We start from the raw sequence: 8,480 nt of genomic DNA, 5'->3' as shown, positions 1-8,480 counted from the left end.
CCACTCCTGGCAATTTACCCAAATGAAATGAAATCAGCATATGGAAGAGTGATCTGTACCCCCATGTTTATTGCAGCTCAATTCCCAATAGCTAAGATATGGAATATGGAATCAACCCAGATGTCCATTAACTGATGACTGCATAAAGAAATTGTGTATATTTTATGTGTGTGTGTGTGTGTGTACGTGTGTGTGAAATACTACTCTGCCACTAAAAAGAACAAAATCCTGTCTTTTCCAACAAAATGGATATAACTGGAAACCCATTAAACTTGTGAAATAAGCCAGTCCCCAAAAGACAAATACCATATGTTTTCCCTGATCTGTGGTAACTAATAAAGTACCAAAATTAAAATGTGTAAGACTGAAATTCATATTTTGAAATTGGATGATTGTTTACAGCTTTTGTCTCTACTGTTGAGGAACAGTGGATCTTTTTCTTCATACTATTTGTTGAACTCTTAGTGTAGGGTTAATATTATGAGTATAAAGTAAACTGAAAGTTGATCATTGTAAAAATTTAGAGAGGGAATAAGAGAGGAAGGAGAAAGAAGGGAAGGTGGTAGCATAGGCAGGAGGGAGGGTAGGGTGGGAAATATCACTATGTTTTTAAATCTATATATATGAAATACATGAAATTTGTTTACATTAAATAAAAAATTTTAAACAAAAAACTGTAGGTAGTCACGGCCAACACTGGCATAGTGGGTAAAGCCACCTCCTGCAGTGCAGGTATCCCATATGGACACCAGTTGAAGTCCCAGCTGCTCCACTTCCAATCCAACTCCCTGCTGATGTGCCTGGGAAAGCAGCAGAAGATGCTCCAAATCCTGGGGCCCTTGCACTCACATGAGATGGCACAAGTACTTGCCCCTGAACCCACGTGGGAGGCCTGGAAGCAGCTCCAGGCTCCTGGCTTCAGATCACCGACCCCTGGCTGCTGCAGCCATTTGTGGAGTGAACCAGGGAATGGAAGACCTCTCTCTCTCTCTCTCTCTGTCCCCCCTCTCCCCCTCTCTCTCCTTCTCTGTATCTATCTCTCCCTCTCTGTAATTGTGCCTTTCAAATGAATAAATTTTGAAAAAACTGTTAAGTAGAAGCAATTCTTAAAAGGTAAATTTTTTCTTTAATCATTCTAATATATAGCACTTAAATTTTTTTTAAATGATCCAGTAGTACATTACTCTAGCAGATTTCAAAGATGCATTTTAAGAGATCTTTTGAAAGTAGGGCCTAAAGACAGTAACTAGGTCTTTGTGTTGGTTTCATGTTTTTAAAGGTGATACAGCTAATTATCTTTTTTCTTGGTCACTCACAAGATGAGCCTTTCACACTGTACTCCAGAAAGGCATTATTGAAGTCAGGCTGGGCACTTTTTCTTTTTAAAGCAAACAACAGCTTTTACAGATGTGAGACATCCATCAACTGCACGCCCAGCCTGTGTGAGTCCAAAAAAGCTTTGCATGATTTTCAAATAGCAGAAATGATCTTACTGACATTTTCTGACTACCTGGAAATGAGCTCCTTTTGATTGGGAAACTAGAGGGCATGAAACCTCATTTTTTCTGGAATTTACTTTACCATCTAATTGATATTCAAGCTGTTGAAATAAAACATTATTTTATAAAATTTGGTAATTGTTCCACTTAATTTTATATTTTGCATGGAACAAAGTACACAGCCACAAACATAGAATAATGCTAGAAATCTCTATTCACATTAATCCTCCAAAGAAATTTGAGCTATTAAATGAGGAAGTTAAGAAGGAAAGGAATTCAGATGCTGCCTCAAACATTAACTGACACTGCCAATTCAACTGGCACTGCCATGAGATTTTTATCATGAAGACAATATTCAGCCCATGGAAAGAACAAAGCAAATCTATGGATAACAGTCGCAACAACAATGCCTAATACTTACTGAATATTTGCATATATTAATTCATATAGGGCTTTTAAATTTAAATTTTTAAGTTAATCAATTAAGATTAGGCTTTGCTAGTAAGAAATCTGTATTTGTACAATTAATTAAACAAAGTAAAATAACTTATAGCTAGTGGGTGTCATTCTTTTTGCTTTAGTAGACTCTTATTCAATCAGTTTATCATCAAATTGTCATCTTCCCTGTCAATCCATAAAAAGATTAATTTTCATGAAAGTAATTGCTTTACTTTAAAGTAGGCACAATGACAGTGTGCTAAATACTTGAGTCTGTTCAATCAATTCAACACCCCTTAACAAAATCCCTGTGATATGCTAATCCTGGAAGAAATCCTGGGTCCCAGTGATCCTTGGGTTAGGTATTATGAATGTTATACTCCATTTTCCTCATGTGTGACCTAAAAGAGAGAGTTATTGCACCAAACCAGTATTTCTCTTAGTACAAAATAAGCAATGAATATCAATTGCCCAGTTAAGCTTGATATATTAACCAGAAATATTTAGCATGTCAAAATGTATGATTATGTTGCAAATAGACCATAGGGTTTAAAGTTCTCAGTTTTGTTGAAACATATTTAACTGAATGTCAATAATATAATTAATATCATTAAAATATTACAGTTTCCAAGTCAGTGACTATCAGTAAATTTTTCCCTTATATCTGAGCTTAATCACTTAGTGCATTTTATTTTTACCATAGTCAAAATTCTGTTCATAAATAAACAACAGAAAAAAAATATAAGTATGTACATAGCATGGTAGTTTACCTCAGCAGTTTCCAAACTGGGATATAACCCTGAGGCTACCTCACACTTTCCCTGAAGCATAGGGACAAAGAGAGCTTTAAGGAATTAAATCCATTCAAATGATTGCCTTTCACCATTGCTCTTCTCCAGCTTCACAAAATAAAGGAACCAGCCATAGGGATGTAAAACCTCGGGGGCACCAGTTCAGTGTAGATAACAAATCCTTTTTCTACATCAAGGAATGTTCAGTCCTTTTTCTCAAAAAATGTTAACTCTTGAACTGACATATAAAAGTTGTATAAGTATTTATGGAGTACTTACCATGTGATGTTTTAATACATGAGTACATTGTGTAATGTCCAATCAGTGCAAACACATCTATCTCCTCATTTAAATGTCCTGGTGGTGAAACACTCAAAATCCTTTTCTTAAGTTTAAAAAAAATATTTTAAAGGACTAATACAATTGTCAAATGATAAATTATTAAAAATACTTTGACAAGAGATTATATTAATCAGAATTCTCCAGAAAAACAGAACCAAGAAGAGAGCTAGAGATGATAGAGCTAGAGCTAGAGACACATAGATAATAGCAATTGATGGAACAAAGACATAAGCCTCAGCCATTTTAGGTTCTTGTTACCCCTGACTTCTTTCAAGAGACCAATTGAGTCTCACACCCTATTATTCCCCACCCCACCCCTGCATTCTTCTCCAGGTTTGACAGCCTTTGACAAACTTGAGAAACCTGTATGGAGAAGCTCACCTCCACCTACTGCCTCCCCACCCCCACTCCTAGCCCACCTAAGATATAAAAAGGCCCAGCCTGCTGGGGTCTGAGCCCTCTGCCAGATGTTAGGTCTGTGTGCACACTGACAGTTGGTTGACCTCTGCAAGTTTGCTTTCTTTGAATAAATTTGAACTGGCTGCGAGTTCATATTCTATCTCTTCTCTACAATGCACCCTTTTTCTTAGAGATATATAGAGATATAGAGATAGAGAGTGAGAGAGATAGAGAGAGAGATGATAGTGATTTATTGTAAAGAATTGACTCACACAATGGAGTTAATAAGTCTGGAATTTGAAAAGCTGACTGATGGGCTGGAAATTCAACAAGAGTTAATGTTGTGATTTTGAATCTAAAATCTATAGAGTAGCCAACATTAATCACTTCCATAAATACCTTACAGCAAAATCTGTACTAGTGCTTGACCAAATAACTGAGCTTCACAGCCAAGGTGACTCAGAAAGTTCACCATCACAAAAATCAACTATGATTGTTTGAATATGGCTCAAGAATCCAAAGAAGAGAATGACATTTCTATAGCAAAATTTCCATTCCCTTCTACTTGTTAAATAAATATAACCTTTCCACCTGTAAAGATGAAAAATAAATCAGAATTGGTACACAACCCTGTCTAGCAATAAATTATATTCATCCATATCTACATAAGTTAACTGGTAGAAAATTTCCATCTTCACACCTAAGAAATGCATTTAGTTAATAATTATATATCAAAATTTATAATATATTTATGCCATTTAGTTCTAATTATACAAATAAGGTCATGAAAACTCAATCATTTGAAATATTTGTATTGTTGGGCACTATAGCTAAATTTAAAAAAAAATTAGCTTCCAAATGGGTAAACATAGTTTCATTTTGGAGTAATATGATGACTAATAAAAAATTTTAAAGTATAAAAACAAGTTAAGTTGGGATACAATTATGTGACAGGGAAGTTGAAATAGAAACATAAAAGAAAACATCTTGCTATATAACATTTTGCTATGGTTTTCTAGTTGTATGGAATGCTTTAAAGCTTTATTTTTAAAGAGTTTATATTTATATTATATTAAAATTATATGCCTTATAATTATTTATAATTATGATGAGAGAATTTAAACATTCATTTAAATGTACAAGAGGATATACAACTTTTCCAAGATTCTTTTAGCATATATCTAAGAAAAAATATTAGACTACTGTCATATACAATATGTCATAACACAAAGAGCATTTCTATATAAAACTAATTCTCTGCTAAATGAAGAAAACTTCAAGTTCTCAACTCTACACAATGTATTACTAGAAAACAATTGAATTGTAGAGATATAATTCAATGCTATTATTGCAAATGAGAAAATGTGGCCCAAAAAGGGTAACAAGAGGGTTACTCCACTTTCTCCAGTTATTTGTCAATATCATGATATGCAGACCTCTTGAAATGGTGATCTGACTCACCATCTTGCTATAAAGACAAGAATGTACTGGGCAAATACACAGCATCACAATGTTAATATGAATATCATAATGGCATTTCATTTAAAAGTATTATTTACTTAGTACCTTCAATATTATCATTTTGGAAATAGTACTTGGAAAGAGCCTTCAGTGCCAGCCATTTGCATCTCCTTATCCTGGCTCAGAAAATCTTTCTGCTGCCTTCCATAACTGGGATATCTCCTGCCCGGTGGCAGATCACTTTCGTGTCATGAAATGCCTTCTTGCTGCAGGTTTTGAGCTGCCCACAATGATCTACCTGGTCACACCTGAGTCTTAAAGGTGAGGGTGCACTTTGTGTATTTTTCAGCCTTCTGGACCTTGGTCTCCAACTGGTTCACTGCTGTACCAGAGCAAATGGCAAATCACTCTTACATTGACAAAAGGAGGAGAGCAGGCCATACGTAACCCAGCAATGAGGACCCCATGGGGATGCTAACCTACCGTGTCAGAGTGCCTGGGGCTGAGTCCCAGCTCTGCTCCTGATTCCAGCTTCCTGCTAACCTGTGCCCTGGGAAGCAGCAGGTAGTGACTCAAGTGATTGGGTTCCTACCACCTACATAGAAGATCTGCGATCTGCATTGAGTCCTGCCTTCTGGATTCTACCTGGCCCAACCCAATCCTAACTGTCTTAGGCATTTGAGGAGTGAGCTAGTAGATGGAACCTCTCTTTTTCTCTTTCCTGCTCTTTGTAAAAAAAAAAAGTATAAATTTTAAAATATGTTCAAAATAATTCCATTGTTCAGATGCCTACTTCTAGATAAATGATATATACAAATAAGCTCAATAATTTATTTTTAAAAAAAGGAGAAGAAAAGGTTCTGAAGAGATGTACAGTGAAGACATTCTGCAGATTGGCCCCTTGAACAAAATATACTCTCTCACTCTATCTGAACTGACTCATGTAATTAGCCAGATTACATAAAACTCCAAGATTGGAAATGTTTTTGGCTTAATACATATCTTCTTTTAAAGCACAACAATTTTGGAGTCATGTTTAAATCGGACATTTTTTAAAAAAGATTTTGTTCATTTATTTGAGAGGCAGAGTGACAGACAAGAGAGGGGGAGAGAGAGAGAGAAAGGCCTTCCATCCACTGGTTCACCCCCCAAATGGCCACAACAGCCAGAGCTGGGCTGATCCAAAGCCAGGAGCCAGGAGTTTCCTCCAGGTCTCCCATGTGTATGCAGGGGCCCAAATACTTGGGCCTTCTTCCACTGCTTTCCTAGGCCATAAGCAGAGAGCTGGATCAGAAGAGAAGAAGCTGGGACACGAACAAACCCCCATATGAATGCCGGCACCACAGATGGAGGCTTAACCTCTACACCACAGCACCAGTCCATGAATCAGACTGTTTTCATACTAAAGTGGGATTAGGAAGAGTTTCAGACAAGACAGGTTTTTACTTAGTCCTAAAGGGCATGGATATGGAAGGAGTAGGTAATATTAGATCAAGGAGACTGCATGAGAAAGGCAAGGTCAAATACTATATGGACAGAAGTCCTGAGGAGGTTGAAAAGGAGTATAAAAAGGAAAGTGCAGGACAATGTTGTGGTGTAGTGGGTTAAGCCACTATTTGCAATGACAGCATCCCATATGGGTACTGGTTCTAGTCCTAGTTACTCCACTTCCAATCCAGCTTCCTGCTAATGCACCTAGGAAAGCAGCAGAAGGTGGCCCAAGGATTTGGCCTGTACCCACATACCCACATGGGGGACCCTGATGAAGCTCCAAGCTTCTGACTTCAGCCTAGCCCAGCCCTGGCTGTTACGGCCATTTGTGGAGTAAACTACCAAATGGAAGATTCATATTTCTCGCTCTCTCTCTCTCTTTCCTTTTCCCGCTGTAACTCTGCCCTTCAAATAAATAAACAAATCTTAACAAAAAAAGAGAGGAAAGTAAGATGGAAAGGCATTTTGTGAACATTGTGGTTTTCCCTGGGTCATTGTTTTAAGCAGGAAGAAAAGAAAATGCTTTCTGGCATTGGATCACATCCTCAGATATTCTCTGTGGTCTGGTCCTCCTCCCTGCCTGGAATCAATTCAGTTATGCAACATTTATTAACAGCCTGCTGTTTATGAATTATAAGAGTTATCTGGGGAGGTGTGCATTTGGCACAGCAATTAAGCCCTTTGCTTGGGATGCCTGCAGCCTGGATTAGACTGCCTAGGTTTGAGTTGAGCTCCTCTTCCCATTCAAGCTTCTTGCTAATTTGGAAGACACAGATGATGGCTCAGGAACATGTATCCCTGTCACCCACATGGGAGGCCCAGTTGCAGTCTGGGGCTCTTGGCTTTGTGGTCCAGCCTTTGTGGTCTAGCCCTTGCTACTGTGGGGATTTGGAGAGTACACAAAATTAAATTTTTAATTTAATTAAAATTAACTTTAAGAGTTTAAGAATATTTTTAGACTGGTTGATAGGTTAGCTTCATTGACAGTTCCACTTTATATGAAATGAACTTTATTTATTCCAAGAAATACATATAAGAAATATCACGATTTTTAAGGAAACGTGAAGAAAGGAAGGAAGGGTAATTATAGGTACCTAAATAAAATGCATGTCTGACTGCCCTACTGAAACAATATGGTCTATTGATCAGTCATATAGTAATATGAATTAATTAAATCTGTGTGCTTTTATCTCATTCTTAGTTGATACCATTGCCAAGAACGTGAGTTAGTTTGGGGGTTGGGGGGAAGCCAATTTGAAACCCAAGTAGAAAAAAAAAACATTATTTTCTGCACGGATCACATTTGGGGATTTCATAGAAAGAAAATATTGAAGACCCAATAGGAACTCCAAAATGCTTTTGGACAAATAGGCTGTGTATAATTAAACCAGGAAATAAAATTAACTGTGGAGATGGTGCTCTTCAATATTATTTATTGGGGGCTACTCTATGGATGGAGAGGAAAGAGTATCACTGGTGGGTGCATGTGAGGAGAAGGTCCCACAGAATGGTGTGACAGGTCTAGCACATCCTTCCTGATGCTTTAACCAAGCCAGGACAAAAGTAATGGACAGAGGTGAGAGTTATTTCATAGGGTTGTATTTCTTAAAGACCTTAAGGAACTTTTTGTTTTTTAAGATTTATTTATTTATTTGAAAGTCAGAGCTACACAGAGAGAGGAGAGTCAGAGAGAGAGAGAGAGAGAGAGAGAGAGAGAGAAAGTCTTCCATCCGATGGTCCACTCCCCAGATGGCTGCAACAGCCAGAGCTGGGCCTATCCGAAGCTAGGAGCTAGGAGCTTCTTTCAGGTCTCCCATGTGAGTGCAGGGGCCCAAGGACTTGGGACATCTTCCACTGCTTTCCCAGGCCACAGCAGAGAGTTGTATCGGAAGAGGAACAGCTGGGACTAGAACCAGTGTCCATATGGGATGCCGGTGCTCCAGGCCAGGGCGTTAAGCTGCCGAGCCACAGTGCCGGCCCCAGGAATTTGTTCTTAAAAGGAGTAAGAAACCAAGATGTAAATGACTTAGCAAAATACATTTGACACTCTGAATTAGGT

Source organism: Oryctolagus cuniculus, chromosome 4 (genome assembly GCF_051225735.1).
Source record: "Oryctolagus cuniculus isolate XC-2025 breed Fujian yellow rabbit chromosome 4, ASM5122573v1, whole genome shotgun sequence".
Taxonomy (NCBI): domain Eukaryota; kingdom Metazoa; phylum Chordata; class Mammalia; order Lagomorpha; family Leporidae; genus Oryctolagus; species Oryctolagus cuniculus.
This window is presented reverse-complemented; position numbering follows the sequence as displayed.